General features: G+C 34.7%; 1 pseudogene; it reads right to left on the bottom strand.

Moving 5' to 3' along the window:
- Positions 1-826: 826 nt before the first annotated feature.
- Positions 827-1180, bottom strand: LOC116641503 (annotated as a pseudogene).
- Between the last annotated feature and the right edge of the window lie 16112 nt (positions 1181-17292).

Below are 17292 nucleotides of genomic sequence, written 5' to 3'. Positions count from 1 at the left end.
TTTTCTGTTTTTCAAGGGAAAAGACGAAAAAAATGCATTTATGAATATTTGCCTAGTATGTGAAAAACAAGACCTAACTAATATCATGTCAAAAACACAACACAAAAACTTCTTCTGATAAATCTTTATCCTATAATTTTTAGAAATTGCTAGATTTTAGCTTCTTAATAAACTCTGCTTATTGTAACATTACTGTGTAGTTCATTTTCATGATAATGAACTGTTCAAATTTTTATACTTCCTTAAAGGTGTATTTTCCAAGAAAGTTTAAAAGCAGAAATGTGTTTCCATCTATTTGGAGAGTTTGATATTTTTTAGTATTTTTCAAAGAAAACATTATTTATATAATCTTGAGTTGCAGTACTGATTGAGTGATTAGTATTTTCTAGCATAGATTCAAAATGTGAACATATAAATGCTTTATTTCTGCAATAAAATCAGACTTCAATTGGATATTTACCCACCGTTCAAAAGAAGTAGGAAAAATCCCTCTATAAGGACCATTTAAATGTAGTTTCCCTACAATGTCTAAATGATTAAGATTGAGGATCAATATGATAGAATATAGATAGATGGTTCTTAAGCAAACCCAATGCAATGGAAATTATTGATTGGGTTGTAAAATTGGCAGCAAACGGTCAGTTGAAGACATTCAGGTTTTGGCATTTCTGCTTTCTCATAAAGGGGATAATTGTTTTTTTTTTAATATACAGAAATAATTTATTGCCTCTTCACAAGGATGTAACTACTCAAGCTTTGCTGAAGCTTCGTATTCCATGAAGGCATCTAACATGCCAATCTGCACGCAGAGCTGCTCCTTCCTCCCCTATCCATTTATGTGGTAGTTTTCATGGATTTCTGGCTGGATGTCAAAGACAAAGGCCAGCAGGTTATCCAGGACTTCATCCTTGTTCTGCTGGAAGTAGGCCTGGAGGATGGTCATCTTCTCCTGGGTCTCCTTCTCCACTTCGGTGCTGCAGCTGCCATGGGATCCCAGAGCCGCAGCTTCCTTGGCCTTGAACTCCTCTCTTTGCAGGCGGTATTGCTCAATTTCAGCCTGAACTTCTTCTTTGGCCTGCTTCAGCCTCCGGTTCTTTCACTTGCGGGCCTCCACCACCTTCTTGGCGGCCCACTTCTCAGCCTGCAGCAGGTGCTGGATACCCTGCGACTGGCTGGCCATGGCGGTGGCGACTCTGAGGCCAAGGGATGCGGCCTAAATTGGTTCAAGCAGGGCGATAATTTCTTTTTTAACTAAAGACTTAGAAACAACCAAATTAGCCCACATAACATGAGTTAATATAGCCTGTTTTGTAAAACTATCAACTTGAACAGAACTATTACGAATTACTGTATGAACCAGACAACTAAGAAGTCTTTCTTATGCACTTGGCACCGAGCTCAAATTCAACGACCCAGAAACTACCAAACTGTGTTTAACTTTGCTCTTTTCCCTTCAAACCTATCCTTTCTTTCAATTCTTAAATATGCACTTTCTCATTGGCTTTTATTCCTGTGGACGAGGTCTAAAATTTTCCATAATGCTGTCACTGGTCACAACTTTGTCTTGTCCCTGGCTTCACTCATCAGTGGGGCATGGGGATTAGATTAGCCTTGTTCCACTTCTCTGTTCTGACTTCGAATCAAATGGTCACTCTAATAGTCTGAACAAAATGGGGTAAAAAAAAAACAAAAAAACTTTTATTTTGTCCCTATAGGAAGAAAAATGTCTTTAGGCTAGCAATGAGCAACCCAAATGTGGCTGGGACAATAATCTGTCTCTACTTTGGCACTGTCATAGACAATGCCTTAGGCCCATATTTTCCTCCACTTGAGAGCAGGGACAGCACCAGCATGTAGTCTCTAGCTAGTGCCTTAGACTGAAGCAATAAATTGCAGCATGGGTGTCGATGCCAGGTGAGAGCAAGGAGGTGGAGACAAAGGCTCACCTAACTGGAAGGGTGGCTACACTCAGAAAGAGAGAACTGTAGAGTTGCAAGCTTAACATAGGGTAAGAATATTCAGGCCTTGAAATGCTTCTAGTAGGGTTGGGATTATGAAGCAATTATAACTTTTTGGACAGAGAAGTGACATTCGTGCAACTACAGGCTGCTTGGAATTTTCCAGTTTTATCTTCCTTGTATTTTTCTCTTCCCATAACCCCCTTCATTATCCCTTACCTCTTTTTGCTCTTCTCTTCAAAAGCTGTCTCCGCAGGTGACATCAGCAAGGTGGCAGAGCAAGAACCTCTGAAAACTTTCTCCTCCATAAAAGCAAGGAGAAAACTGGGGGAAAAAATGATCAGAATCAAATTTTGCATAACTTTGGAAATTAACTAAAGGATTTCCGCACTTCACAAAGAGTTCATTCAAGGAAAAGATGGGAATCACGGTAAGAGCAGCGAGTTTTGTGGCGTTTTAACTTGCGCTATTCTTATCTTCACTCCCCAGCTCAGTGGTATCCTTGAAAATTACAGCCCATAATCACAGTGAAAACCAGCAGTCTGGCAGCCACTGGAAGGAATGGAACACAGTTGAAGCTCCTTCATAGTCCCATTCCCAGAGAACTGTCAATGGTTGACCTATTTAGTGGTTCTCCAGAAGACCCCCCCCGCCTTGCAAGGTTGTCTTTATCTGACCTGACTAGGAGATTCACCACTGTGAAAAGTTTTTTCTCTGGGGCATTTGTAAAAACAATACAGAATATTGTTAACATTGTGGTTGCCTGGGTCATGGATAACAGTTGGAGCAAACAGGCTTACAAAGAGTAAGCTTAAAAAGAAAAATTGGGAAATATGTTCCTAGGGGCTTTGGCAAGAGTAACATATCCCTGGTGATCTAGAAAGTTGTGCACATGCCCAGGGCGGTGTACAGTTTTCAGGAACAACCCAAAGAGGTACTAAGTTCTCACTCTTGCCTGCCCTTGAGATTCTGCACAAGCTGGAAGTAATGGTTAAGGCAGTTCCCAACTGCCTGGCTCAATGACGAAGGCATACCCTAACATGCACGTAGAGCCCTTTATCAAAAATTAGGAGATTAATTGGTTCTAGGCATTAGAGGAAATCTCTGCTTAATTATTAGCTGACTGCTAACCTAAATGATCAGAGATTTCAGTGGCCAAAAATGACAAAGAATACAGACTTTATAGAATTAGGTCAGAAAGATCACCAAACAGCAACAGACAGCAAAAGTAACAAACCCCGGGGAGGTAGAGATTCTGATTTCCATAGTTCCTACATTATATTATTTATAATATCAAATTTTCAATAAAAACTTATGACACATGCAGAGAAGTAAGAAATTTGGCCCATAACATGAAAAAAGGCCATCAATAGCAAATGTACCTTAGAAAGCTCAGATATGGACTGATGAGACAAAGACTTGAAGTCACTTATCTAAATATGTTTAAAGAACTAAAAGAAACCATGTCTAAAGAACTAGAAGAAAGTATGGGAACGAGATCTCATTATGAAGGATAGTTTTACTGCTTAAAGGATTCTTAGCTGTCCTTTTTCTTCCAGCATTTTGAAATTCATTCTTCAGCTTTCTGGCCTTCATGGTTTCTAATGAGAAGTTAGCTGTTAATCATATTGAGGATTCCTTGTATGAGATGTTTCCTACTGGAAAATAGGATGTCTTCACTTCATTTGCTTTAGAGGGATTTTATAGGTTTCTTTTCTTAAAAAAACACAAATTAATGGCTCAGTGGTTCCCATGCATAACTCCACTAATGAATTATAGGTCTGTTTCCTTTGATAAACATGATCTTTATAGACTCTGCCAGACATATAATATCATCATTCTAAATATTAATGTTGTTAGGAAAACTCATCCAAAACTTAGGAATTAGACAAAGTAGGATTACATGTTTTTTCAATGTTACATTGAAGTACCATCCACAGGACCACTCGAAGATTAATTATCTAGGGGATTGGAACTTTGTTTATTCAACTATTAACTACTGATTAGGGCCCAGGCTCTGTGAAGTTCCATATTTATATATATAATTTATATATATAATATCTATATCTATATATATTTTGATAGAGATACAAATTAATTCTTCCTGGTAGAAAATATGATTGTACTGACTGTAGACTATTATGTCATTTTGTATTTAACCTAGCAATCTTATTCTGACTTTCCTTCTCCATTTGCTATAAATATCCGGGTCCTCAAATACTCTTTGAATCAAATTTATCATCCTGCTGGCTCAGTCATTAGTGAGTTTCATTAATATTAGAAGTTGTCCAGTTTACAAAAGTCTTTTTAGGACTCGTGCCATAATTAATTTTTTTCAACCCCAAAACATTTTTCAGAAAATAAGTCCGTATTTAAAGAAAAGTGTGAGACTTGCCTATTTCAATACAACCTACTTTCTCCTGGTCCAATGCATTAAGTATGCAGTAGAGAGCCTCACAGGCATATGCCCCTTTCTGCATCTATTTCTTCAAAGGAATGTGAACTCTATGTCCTATTTTCACCCACAGGCAGGTCCCTGAAGAAATACTTATGAAGTGGGGAAATAAAGGACTCCAATTCAAATGATGTAATAGCAAATCTGATTAATGGAATCCATGTGAAATTCTTGACATTCATTTTGCCTTAATTAAATCCCTGATCATGATGCCCAGATGTTAGATGTTAGACTTAAAAAAAAAAAAAAACATGTGAGCATCTAATATGTAAACTTTCAGTCTTTCTTCTTTTGGAGATTTAAATTATTACCCATTTTAGGATTCCCTTAAATTATACTGTATCCTCAAATCATTTCTCACCCAACAAATGTTAACAAAAATGCATTTGAATGAAATTTATTCACTAATGTTGAAAAATGCAGAAATGATAGAATAACCAAAAAAAATGCAACTTGAATTATTGGTATATCCATCTATAATTATTGTCCAGAAAAAATATTAAAAAAACAAATTAATATACAGTCAAAAAGGAAAAGCGTGCTTCAAAAGTTGTATATGCAAACTAGAAGATGACAGACACCATGTATGCAGGTTTTAAGAAAAGGAAGAGAAGGAAAAGTGAGGATATCATCAGTTTCACTAAAGCCATGAGACTTGAAGGGTGACCATAGAGCCAGGTAGACTTATATTCTTGACATTATAGTCCTTGGCTTATTACCTTTGGTGTAGTAATTATAGTCTTATTCCTGATACTATATTTATTTTTAAAATTCTTCTGCTTTATGAATTACCTGGATTTTCAACTTTTTGTTTTAGATCACATATCTCTAAGCACCAATAATATCATACTGTCTAGGTTTTCCTTTGAGTTTTTCAGGTTTGCTTGTTTGTTTTTTGTATTTTATTTAAAGATGAAAGTCTGAATTAAATAAAAACACTTCAAATGGAAGTTTAACGTTCTTCTTGGAAAATAATGGCTGTTTTTATGCCACAATGTAAATAATGAGCCAAAGAACAATTCTGTTTTTAGTGAATTTGCATGTCTTGATAACTTTTTCAGAAATGGGTCGTTGGTTTCTGCTTTAGTTCAGACAAGAAGCAAAGGACTTTCTATATAAAATATTTTTCAATATGCTTAATTGCTACAGTTGAAGTTTCTTTTATTTCCCTAATGAATTACTTCCCTATTATGAAGAAATGACTCTCTAAAGGACAATCATTTATTACACCTGAGCCTTCCTGGTCCCAATTGTACCACATGCTGCTTAATAATTTGCAATGATTTAGGAAGATTGCCATAACCACTCAATTAAACAATGGCTTTGGATGCAACCTATAGCATGAGGCACATCCTTAGTACACATTTAGAACTGTCTTGTTAATTAGAATCCAGCAACCACTGTGTTCTGAATATCCCATAGACAGCAGACATCCTATCCTGGAGGACTAAAAGTAGTCACTTGTTTTCTTTATCCAACTAGGCAGATGTAGGGTTGCCATAGAGTGGAAATAGAGCCATGCGGAAACGAAGTAGACTAAAATTTAGGAAACTGGATTTCTATTTCTGGGTCTATTACTTTTTGGTTTTTGATCCTTGGGTAATGATATTCTCTGAGCTTCAGTTTCCTCCTTTATATAGAATGTGAGCTATAGCTGATAATTTCTTAGGCATTTTACTAATCAATGTAACACCTCTACATAACTTAAAAATATTTTGCAAAATGTTACCAAGGTATTTATGAAAAGTCTCAGTGGCTTATTTCCATGTAGCATCCTAAAGCAACATGATGAGAAATCAAGCACTATAAAACAGGATAACTAATTTATCATTTCTATATCATATGTCTAGAAGTAATTAAAAATTGTAAAAATTTTTAATTACTTCTAGACATATGATATAGAAATGACAGGCAATGTACTTTAACTAACAGTAATTTTATGGCAAAAATCAACCTTCCTGTGGGGAAAATAGACACATGTCCATATGTCTAGGTAATGAAGTCTGAAGGATAAAGGAAATATGAATGAATGCTGAAAACAAATTTTACTGAATTCACAGTTATGCCTTGGACCAGTCCTATATTATTAAGATTTGAAATAAGCCCCTTATGTTTACTATTTTAGACTGTAGAAAGTAGGTAGAATATATTCAACAAACAACATAGATATAGTCTTCTAATAGATAAATTCACCTTGTACATAATTAAAACAGATTTAAGGTGAACACTAACCTTAACTTATCTTTTATTGTATCATCTCTATAATGATCTATTTGTAAAATTCAATGTCTAATATTCATTATCTTTTTTTGCATTCATAGGTCTGTCTGAAGAAAATGAATATTAATTTACATAGACCATAATGCCTATGACAATATTACTGTATAATTCTCTTTACATAATACCTAGTATGGCATGATAGAAATTTGAAACACTTTGTGATACCTCCCCATAGAGTGCAAAGATTATAAATTTTGGATTTGACATATCTAGTTTGTTTTCTAATAATTTCTGACTGATAATGAATAAGCCAGTTTGGGTTTCTGAGACATTTTCCTTATTTATAAAAATAGGCATAATAATATTATTCAGAGTCTTTTTGATGTATAATAATATACTGACATTTATTTTCAGGGTAGTATCTATGCACATTCTTCAAATACACTATTATTCCCATCTCCCTAGACATTCTTTAAGAACATGAAGGGAATTTGCTTGTTTGAGAAGGAATAGGGAAGGAGATGGAGGAAGAGTGCAAGGACAAGGCAGCATTTTGCAATTTTTTAAAAATATGACATGTGAAGCTCATCTCTTTAAAAAGAAAAGCACTATTTAAAACAAAGCCAGTAACAAGAGACAAGGAAGGGCACCACATAATGATAAAGGAATTAACAAGAGAATATAACAATTATAAATATCTGTGCACCCAACATAGGAGCACCTAAATACATTAAGCAAAAATTAACAGACATAAAGGGAGAGATTGATAATAATACACTAATAGTTGGAGACTTTAACACCAATTATATCAGTGATAGATCATCCACAGACAAAAAATCAATAAGGAAACAGTGGCTTTGAATGACACATTAGAACAGATGGACATAACAGATATATACAGAACATTCCATCCCAAAATAGCAGCATACACATTCTTTTCAAGTGCACGTGGAACATTCTCCAGGGTAGGTCACATGTTAAACCACAAAGCAAGTCTCCATAAATTTAAGAAAATTGAAATCATATCAAGCATCTTTTCCAATTGCAATGGTATGAAACTAAAAATCAATTTTAAAAAAACTCCACAATCATTTGGAGGCTGAACAACACATTACTAGGCAACTGATGGGTCAATGAAGAACTCAAAGAAGAAATAAAAAAATACCTATAGACAAATGAAAATGATAACACGGTAATGGTCCAAAATCTTTGGGACTCAGTGAAAGCAGTTCTAAGAGGGAAGTTTATAGTGATACAGGCCTACCTCAAAAAAAAAAAAAAAAAAACAAGAAAAATCTCAAATAATCACCTAACTGTACACTTGGAGAAACTAGAAAAAGAAGAATAAACAAAGCCCAAATTTAGTAGAAGGACAGAAATAGGAAGATCACAAAGGAAATAAATGAAATAGAGATTGAAAAAACAATAGAAAAGATCAATGAAACCAAGAGCTCGTTCTTTGAAAAGATAAACGAAATTGAGAAAGCTTTAGCCACACTCATCAAGAAAAAAGAGATAACTCAAATAAATTAAATCAGAAATGAAAGAGAAGTAATAACACCACCACAGAAATACAAAGGATTATAAGAGAGTACTATGAAAAAATATATGCCAACAAACTGGACAATGTAGAAGAAATGGATAAATTCCTAGAAACATGAAATCTCCCAAACTGAGTCAGGAAGAAATAGAAAATCTTAACACACTGATTACTGGTAACAAAATTGAATTGGTAATCAAAAACTGCCAAAAAACAAAATTCCAGGATCAGAAAGAGTTGCAGGTGAATTCTATCAAACAGTTAAAGAAAAGTTAATATCTATTCTCCTCAAAATATTCCAAAGAGTAGAGGAGAAGAAAAGTTTCCATATTCATTCTACAAGGCCAGCATTACCTTGATACCAAAACCAGACAAAGACACTACAGAAAAAAAAATAAATAAATAAACAAACAAAACTATAGGATTATCCCTGATGAACATAGATGCAAAAATCCTTAAAAAAATATTAGCAAACTGAATTCAACAATACATTAAAAGGATCATTCACCACAATCAAGTGGAATTTATTCCAGAGATGTAACAGTGGCTCAATATCTACAAATCAATCACTGTGATATATCAAATTGATGAAATGAGAGATAAAACCATATGATCATCTCAATAGATGCAGGAAAAGTATCTGACAAAATTCAACAGCCATTCATAATAAAAACCCTCAACAAAGTGATTTAGTGGGAACATATCTCAACATAATAAAGGCCATATATGAAAAATCCACAGCCAATATGATATTCAATGGTGAAAAACTGAAAGTTTTTTCTCTAAGATCAGGAACAAGACAGGGATGTTCACTGTTGTCACTTTTATTCAACATAGAACTAGAAGTCCTAGCCACAGCAATCAGACAAGAAAAAGAAATAAAAGGCATCCATATTGGTAAAGAATATGACATGATACTACATATAGAAAACACTAATGATTCCACCAAAAAAGTGTTAGAACTAATAAATGAATTGAGTAAAGTTACAGCATACAAAACTAATATATAGAAATAAGTTGCATTTCTATACACTAATTAACAAAGTAGCAGAAAGAGAAATTAAGAAAGCAATCCCATTTACAATTGCATCAAAAAGAATAAAATACCTAGGAATAAATTTAACCAAGGAGGTGAAGGACCTGTACTCTGAAAACTATAACATGTTGATGAGAGAAATTAAAGGTGACACAAATGGAAAGATATACCATGCTCATGGATTGAAAGAATTAATATTGTTAAGTGACCGTACCACCCAAAGCAATCTACAGATTCAGGGCAGTCCCTATCAAAACACCAACAGTATTTCTCATAGAACTAGAACAAATAATACTAAAATTTGTATGGAATCACAAAAGACTCTGAATAGCCAAAGTAATCTTGAGAAAAAAGAACAAAGCTGGATGTATCACAATCCCAGATTTCAAGATATACTGCAAAGCTGTCATAATCAAAACAGTATGGTACTGGTGCCAAAATAGACACAGATCAATGGAATAGGATAGAGAGCCCAGACAGAAACCCATGCCTCTATGGTCAATTAATCTACAACAAAGGAAGCAAGAATATAACATTGGGGAAAAGAGAGTCTGTTCAATAAGTGGTGTTGGAAAAACTGGACATCTACATATAAAATAATAAAACTGGACGATTTTCTTCTATCACAAAAATAACATGGATTAAAGAACTAAATGTGAGACCCAAAACTATAAAACTCCTAAAAAAATTTTTTTTTAGGAATTTCTTTCTTCCTAAAAGAAAACATAGGTGTAATCTTTTGGACATCAGTCTTAGCAACATATTTTCTAGATATGTCTCCTCAGGCAAGGGAGCAAAAGCAAAAATAAAAAATCGAGACTACACCAAAATAAAAAGCTTTTGTCCAGTGAAGGAAATCATCAACAAAACAAAAAGGCAACTTACTGAATGGGAAAAGATATTTGTAAATGTTATATCTGATAAGTGGTTAATATCTAAAATATATTAAAAAACTTATACAACTCAACACCAGAAAAAGCAAATTTAAAAATGAACAGAGGGCATGAATAGACATTTTTCCAAAGAAGACATACATTTTTCCAAAGATGGCCAACAGACACATGAAAAGATGTTCAACATAGTCACCAGGGAAGCACAAATCAAAACTACAGTGAGATATTACTTCGTCCCAGCCAGAATGACTAGTATCGAAAAGATAAAAAGTAACTAGTGTCAGTGAGGATATGGAGAAAAGGGAGCTCTCTTGCACTGTTGGTGGGAATGTAAATTGGTGCAGCCACTGTGGAAAACAGTATGGACGTTTGTAAAAAAAATTAAATATAAAAATACCATACAATTTAGTAATTCCACTACTGGGTATTTACCTGGAGAAGATGAAAACACTAATTCAAAAAGATTATGCACCCCTATGTTTATTGCAGCATTATTTACAGTAGCCAAGATATGGAAGCAACATAAGTGTTCATCAATAGATGAAAGGATAAAGAATTATATATATGGACTATTACTCAGCAATTATGTGTTATATATGGAATATTACTAGCAATTATATGTAATATGTAATAATATAATATTCCATTATATGTAATAGAATATTACTCAGCCACAAAAAAATAATGAGATCTTGCCATTTGCAATAACATGAATGAACCTAGAAGCTATCATGCTAAATGAAATAAGTCTGATAGACAAAGACAAATACTATGTGATTTCATTTATATGTGGAATCTAAAAAATGAAATAAGTGAACAAACAAAAAGAAACAATCATAAACAGAACAAACTGGTTGTTGCCAGAGGGGAGAGGGTTAAGGGAAATGAGCAAAATAGGTGAAGGAGATTGAGAGGTACAAACTTCCAATTATGAAATAAATAAGTCACGGAGATGAAAGGCACAGCATAGGAAATATAGTCAATAATATTGTAATAATATTGTATGGTGACAAATGGTAATTACACTTACTGTGATGAGTACAGTGTAATGTATGCAATTGTCAGATCACTATGTTGTACCCCTAAAAGTAATATAACATTGTATGTCAGCTATACTTCAATTTAAAAAATAAATGAAAACAAAAGTGCTAATGCCTATCTCACAGCATCTGTGAGTACTAAATGAGATAATGTCCTAAGTGCTTTGTGCTTTTTATTAATAATTTTCAAAATAGAGATAACTTGTTTTACTTGATTATAAAATATATGTACCATTATAATTTTGATGCATATTTTCGAGACTTTTCTATGCCTAGATTGAGAAAATTTTTTCCAAAAGAATGGGATTCTGTAACTAAAACATTTTGAAATCTAATTTTTTACCTAATAATATAAATTGAAGAACTCCTATGTCAAATAAAGATTTACTACATATCTTGAATGGTTGAAGAGTATTCCATTATATGGATATATTATAATTTATTTAAGTAGTTCCCAATTGTTTGATATTATCTTTGAAATAGTGAAAATTTAGAAGCTGTAGTCAACTTTCCTAAACATATATATTTGTGCACTTGTCCAAGTAATTCTTCAAAATAAATTAGTCAACAGATATGCCTTGGCTTTTGACATATGATGCTAAAAGCCAATGTATTTGTTACAGGTTATTGCAAAAAAAAAAAACAAAAAAAAAAACAAAAAAACAAAACTTTGTGGCTTGAACTAACAATAATCATTTATTATCTCCTATGATTTCTGTGGGTGAGAAATTCACACACTAGGGATGGCCCGCCTGTACTCTAGGATGTCTAGATCTCAGCTGGAAAACCAGAAGTCTAGGGCCTGCAGTCATCTGAAGGCTTGGTCATTGACTCACATTTCTAGTTGTCTGGTGCTTGATGCTAGGCACAGGCTAAGGGCCTAGCTTCTTCACATGGTGGTGGCTCGGTTTCGAGAGAGAGAGAGAGCTAGGTGAAACCATACTGTGTTTTATGACTTAGCCTTAGAAATCATACAACATCACTTCTGCCACATTCCATTAGTTGAAGTAGTTACAAAGGTCACCCAGGTTCAAGGGGAGGAGACATAGACCCCATCTCTTGATGGGAGAGTGTTCATGTCACATTTATAAGAAAAACATGTGACATGAGTTATATATTGGTGCTGCTCTTTTTGGAAAAATACCTGTCTCAGCCTTTGGATTGATCTATATCACCAACATGACCTCCATTAGTAATATATGTTTTGAGTAATATCTTTGCCTATCTGATGATATGAAAAATGGTATTTCACTATTGTTTTAGCTTGTTTTTATACTTAAATGTACCAAACATTGTTTTGTAATGTTTGCAACATTTACCATTTATATTTTTTAATGATTATTTTGTTGTTTAAAATAACCTTTATGTTTCTATGGATGTATTCATCTGTTTAATAGTGATTTATAAAACTTCTTCATATGCTATATTAAGAAGATAACTCTTTGTCACTTTTGTTGAAAATATTTTTTCCCAGAGTGTTTTTTTTATTGTTTTATTGTGTTATTCATTCTTTACTGACTTTTAAATATGTTTTCTATTTTATATGCCATGCTTAGATATACCTTCCTTACCCCAGAATTACAATTTTTTTACTTGTATGCTAATTTATTCATTTATAAGTTACATCAAGATAAATTCCCCATGGATTAAAGACAGGATCTAATATTTTTCTAGCTTTTTAGCTTTTTAGTTTTGTTTGTTGAAGTAGTCAGAATAGCAACAAGTTTTAAAAATAGTAATAACCAAAGAAAATGGAAAAGGATTCTTATGCTGATTATGTTCTCCTGAATAATCTATGCCTGCTCTACCTATTGGAAATGTTACATTTACCATATATTAACTCCCATATATACTTGAGTCCCTTTCTGGACTCTTTATCATTGATCTCCATTGCAATTCAATATCATATCACTTTAATCATTACAATTTTAAAAATATGTTTTAATATCTAGAAAGCTCCCTTTCTCTTCAAATGCCTTGTAATTCATGAAGAGCTGTTCAATACTCAGTCCCTTACTCTGCTTCCTCCCTGGTGATCTGATTCAGGCTCATGGCTTTAAGCACCTTCCATAATGACAGCTCCCCTGTTTATATCTCCAGTCCAGACCTCTCTTGTGAACTCCAAATCCAATTACCCTGTGGGACTTGCATAGGCCTTTTTGTTTCAATAGTTCAGAACTAAGCCCTTAAATTTTTTTTCTCTCTAGATCTTCTCTTCTCTCAGTCTTTCCCAACCCAATAAAGAGCATTATATCAGCTATTCAGGTGATATAATGACAGGCAGATGTAATATTGTGATAGCCAATCATTATATCAATGTAGAAATGTTTGAATTATTTTAACGTATCAGTTAAAATAGGAAATGTGACTTTTGGGGGACAAGTTAAATCTACACTGAAACTAGAGTGTCAAAATTCAAGCCTTATTTAGCATGCGAATAATGGGTGCTATAAAGGTAAGTCAAGGACCCTTGGTCTTATGGAACATTTTAGGAGTTATTTTCGTATTTTGGATTTATAGCATCTATTTATAGAGTGCATCTTCAGCCTCTTTCTCAAGGCTGTTGTGGTTTCTTGCTAGTTTCTGGGAGCTAAACTGTGTTAATAAGTTTGCCCACAAGTAAAAAATGTACTATTAACGCTTCCATGTTTCTCATAAAGAGGGGTTTTTTTTTTCTTAAAAATACTTGTATTTTCTATGTTTTAAATAATTAAAGTAAATATGCAGTTGTGGTTTGAAAAAGTGAAGTATCAAAATACTCTTGAAGAACATACTACCAAGTGAAGATAAATTGTAGATTTCAGTAAGAAGTAAAGATTAACATTAAAAATCACACATTAAAACAAGAGTAAGCTATGGACTCTGAAAAACAAACTGAGAGTTCTAGAGGGGAGGGGGGTAGGTGGATGGGTTAGCCCGGTGATGGGTATTAAAGAGGGCATGTATTGAATGGAGCACTGGGTGTTATACGCAAACAAGGAATCATGGAACACTACATCAAAAGCTAATGATGTAATGTATGGTGATTAACATAACAATAAAATTAAAATAAATAAATAAATAAAACAAGAGTAAGTTATATTTCTCACTATTGTTAATAGTTTAAAATATAGTAACTCTAACATAAAACCAGTGGAACCATATAAGATGATTTTGAGGAAAAAAAAAACAAAAAATGCCACATATGAAACAAATGATACAATTGCTTACAAAGCTATTTGGTGATAGATAATTATTTTGCATCTGGTGACCATCCCTATATTATTTGGTAAAAGTAGAGAGTCGTATACAGTAACAAGGTTTACAAATAGTAGTATCCAAAGAAAACAGGAAGGAGTCTTATACTGATTATCCTCCATTTGTCCTTCCAGATCTATTCTCTGCTCTTCTTCATGGTAATCTGCACTCCAGCAGGCTAACTTGTATGGACTACATCATCTGAATTCTCTCAACCTCTTACTTCCCATTGGGTTCATCCAGTGGGAGGGACTATGTAGAGATCAGAGAGAGGAGGGTGGGAGGAAGGTGAGGGAGATAAAAAGACTGCAGGAGAGAAAGAGAGATGGAATGTGTTTTGATTGTGAATACCTTCCTCTACCTACAATCATAACTATTAGGTGGTCCATTTCCCACGACTCAGCTCTCATCAGATTCAATATCACTGCCATGCGTTGGCCCATTTAGGCTTTGGAGTGGTAATGACTTTCCATGGTTGCTGCCCTGAGGTGTTTCACCATTCCTTGTTGGTCCTTAATGCTGCCACACCTCTCTACATGTTCCCTTCATCAAAATCTCTCCCATTATCTCTGTGAGAGAGCCTTCTGTTTTCTGCCTGGACCTTGACTGATAAAAAGTTCCACTTTGGTTCAATTGTATTCATAAAAGGAAAAAATACAGCTTGTAAACTCTTCTGTGATCATTGTTACAAAGCTATTAATGATGAGTTACTACTCTTCTATCCTGTTAGTTCAATTTAAACTTCGAGTGCTTTTTCACAAGCCAGCTACCAAGCAATACTAGGATGATAAAAATAAAGAAAAGACAGAGTAACTGTCTCTCAAGGAGTTTATTCAGCAGTTTATTAACACTTGAAAAAGTTCAATAAGTTTATGTATGACAGAATGCAAAAAAGAGCCACTAATAGACAGTAAATATAATTGAAAACAGAGAAGAAAATGATTTGAGCTAGCAGGAAAGGCTTTGTTGAGGAGGTAGGACTTTAACTGGACCTTGGAGGATATAAATATTCTCCCGTATGCCTCCACCACAAAATGTTTCCTGTCTGTTTCATCACACAAATAGTATTTTTTTCCCCACTCGAATTTCTCTTCAATATTTTAGAGTCATTTATGTACTGCATGAAGTAGTGCCTACACATGACTCCTATATCGGTTTTCTCGCCTGACCCAGCCTGGGCCGGGATATGCTCTGAGTGGCATAACAATGCCTTTGCTCACCTGTTAGGGGCACGCTGCGCCAGCACCGTGTCAGCCCTTCTTGCTCACCTGTTAGGGGCACGCGGCGCCAGCACTGTGTCAGCCCCTCAAGAAGCTTTATGTGAGGAGAGATTCCGATAACTTCTAGACAGTCATATAGGAAGAATTTGCCAAAAGTGACCCCCAAAGACTCTACAGGACAAGCAGTGACCCAGCTCTAGAGTTAGAATTTCATTTATTCTCTCTCCCTTTCATTTAATATTTCTCAGAAACAGCTCCTACTTAAGAGACAAAATCAGGTTTAGATTCATAAAGCCTATCTTTATGGAACACAAGCTAATGAGAAACTTCCATAACCTGAGATGACATGATTACTAAAAATAGTGCCCTTACCATTTTTACCTTGTGTCTGACCACGAAAAGAGATGTAAAGTACATTTACAGCCAGAATTCCCAAACCCAAATTGCTTGTTAGGTTTGTTTATCCAGTCGTACCACATGCCATACAGTGACGAACTATTTAGAGAAGGCTTACTACACACTTTTCTATCTAGGAATTTGTTTTCTTGCTTTTCGATTTTCTGCCTCATATCACGCTGGGGATAATTTAATGTGACTACATTAAGTGTTTTCTGAACCGCTGCTATTTCTAAATAGTTCTGACGTGTTTGGGGGTATCCTTTCCTCAGCAGCCAGATTTCCTTGAAAGGGATTCTGGTTCAATTAACTAATTTAGCATACTGAGCATATAAGCTGATGCAAACACCCCCAATTATTATTTTGTTAATCAATGGCCTAGGAACTCAGGCTGAAACAGGAATATGGCACACAGATGGAGGTTTTATGGAAAGTACATTCTGGTGGGGGAGACCTAAAATCAATAAATAGTTAAATAATTAAAAGAGAATATACCAGAAAGTAATGATAGGCACATAAAGAGTGACTGGGTGACAACTTTATGGAAAGCCTTTTTCAGATCTATTTTCTAAAGAATCTAGAAGAGCATAGTTCATATCAAGAGGTAGCAAATCTCTCTTGTGCCCCCTTTCCCTTGTAGAGACTTTAGAAAGAAATAAAAAGGATGAAGAATTAAACATCAAACAAAAAGGACAGAGCAAAGAAAAGGAACAGGCTTACCTGATGACAATAAAATAGCCAGTGAGCAGGACCAGTGGGCAGGAACACCAGGACAAAGTGGTTGGGAGAATATGTGCCCACAGGAAGTGTGGGTGTCTTGAGCTGCCATCACGGTTACAGAGTTTTTGGCCTGTAGAGCTGGAAGTGATCTTCGGTCATGTATTCCACCCTCCTATCTTACAGATGGAATGACTGGCATCTGAAGACTGATGAGACTCACCCATGCCATGGTTAGAGATTTAGAGCCAGAACTGGAAGTTAGTCTTCCTGGTATACTTAGTTTGCATCTCTACCAACGTTTGCTTTCATCTGGGTTCCTTGGGATATGGATACTAAAAAATAGGATTCCTGAGGTAGAATCAAGAAGTGATAGTGTGGGATTTAGGTATTCACAAAATTTGGTATTTTACTAAGTTTATTATGGGGCAAATAATGTGTTTGTAGGTCAGAACATCCTGCAAATTACTAGTGAGTCTGACTCACGGAGCCCTTTGTCATGGAGTTATAGAGAAATGCAAGTCCTCTTCCTTTTCCCCCAAACCATGAACCAAAGCAGCTCGAAAACTTAAAAGGTAAA

The sequence above is a fragment of the Phoca vitulina genome, unplaced genomic scaffold (genome assembly GCF_004348235.1).
Source record: "Phoca vitulina isolate PV1807 unplaced genomic scaffold, GSC_HSeal_1.0 scaffold1, whole genome shotgun sequence".
Lineage (NCBI taxonomy): Eukaryota > Metazoa > Chordata > Mammalia > Carnivora > Phocidae > Phoca > Phoca vitulina.
This window is presented reverse-complemented; position numbering and strand designations above follow the sequence as displayed.